This window comes from Hoplias malabaricus, unplaced genomic scaffold (assembly GCF_029633855.1).
Source record: "Hoplias malabaricus isolate fHopMal1 unplaced genomic scaffold, fHopMal1.hap1 scaffold_30, whole genome shotgun sequence".
Taxonomy (NCBI): domain Eukaryota; kingdom Metazoa; phylum Chordata; class Actinopteri; order Characiformes; family Erythrinidae; genus Hoplias; species Hoplias malabaricus.
The window spans coordinates 1,855,764-1,857,402 of NW_027100924.1; positions in this window are offsets into that span (position 1 = coordinate 1,855,764).

Genomic DNA, 1,639 nt, shown 5'->3' on the forward strand with positions numbered 1-1,639 from the left:
TACATGTGTTGGGACATTCCATGTGCCACCTGGTGGACTGATGAAAAATTGCGGATAAAAGGCCCAAACTTTGATTATTCATATCTCTTTCCACGTGAGGAGTAGAGACTCAGCGAGGGCGCGGAACTTCGTGGCGTGTTCCCCTGAGCGCACTGGACCCGCTCTCGGGCTCGGCAAAAATCATTTAACGGGCGCCGCGCGCTAGCGCTCTGGTCCCGTCCGATGGCAATATACCATATGTGGATTGGGATGTTGAGTGGCTTTCTTAAGTTAAGGCTTTATGTTGTTTCAGCAATAACGCCATACACCAGTTGGTGGCAGTAAAGCATCATGATTCACGAAATACACAAACTTAACGTGTTAACGCGAAATTATACCCTACGTGTCAACACGGAGAATCCAACACGTTTAGAGCATAATTTAAAACAAATGAAAAAAAAAAAAAAAAACAGAGGAATTCAAGTTTATAAAGTGTATTGGACTAAAAACAATAAGCTTGTAGCCTACTTAGTGTATACTCAAATACCTACATGCAACATTGAGCCATGCTTTGGTACTGCGTTCTTATAATGTTTTTTGTGAATTGACTACACTCGGCTCAGAGTCACAGTCAGAAAACAGCGTTGTCCCACAGCAGGCTCAGTGTCACTTTTCTGAGTGTTCTTCGTCAGTAGTCATGGGGTAGTACTTCGCTGTCTAGCTTATATAATCCCTCTATTTTTTTGTAACCCTTATTTTGACCCAAATTTTGAATCTGCCCCTTCAGCTGTCCTAGGTGGGGAAAAGGTAATCCCCCCCAATATTGGACTTAAGTCCCCTCTCTATTTATCTTCTATGTATTTTATAACAACAATCGTATTTCTAAGATTCTCAATGATCTTTTTAATATTTGTTGATTAGAGGTGCATGGGAAGAGGAAGGCCTTAAAGATGACTTTCCATTTCTGTCCATAGGGGTGTGTTTTGTTTTTTAAATTTATTTATTTATTTTTAATGTATAGTTAAACAAATCATGTTCCTCGGCTGTGCAGCCCAGTAGTACCAGAGGTGATTAGGACATCTAATACCCCCTCTATCATACGGTAGATACAGTAGCCTGGGGTGTCTGTTGTTTCATAAAATTGTTTTTTAAGTGAGACAATACATTTTTTTGGTGGTGGTAAAGTATAATTTCTGCATGACCCAGTATTAAATTTTATATTTCTATAGTATTTTGTCTCTCTTCAAATGTAAAGTTAGATGTTGGTAAACCACAATAACCAGCTCCAAGAAAGCAATAATCATAAGTAAATGTTAATACACAGTTCATCTGTAAAAAAATTTTTTTAATAAATAAATTAAAAGTGTAAGAACCACTATAGACACTCTTGGGTATGCTCACAAAAAAGTTCACATGGAACAAAAACAAGGAACGTATATTTTGAAGAAAAAAATAAAAATAAAATAATAATACATCTTCGGTTGCACCGCCTGACGTTTTGTTTTTTGGGTGGTGAAGTTAAAATTAGAGTGAAAAGAAAATTTAGTAAAAACTTTTATATGTTGTGCAATACATATGATGCACTAAAATACGTTCTCCTAACTTCAGAAAATGTATTATATCAACTTTTAAATAATGTTTTAAAAAATGCATTTCTAAA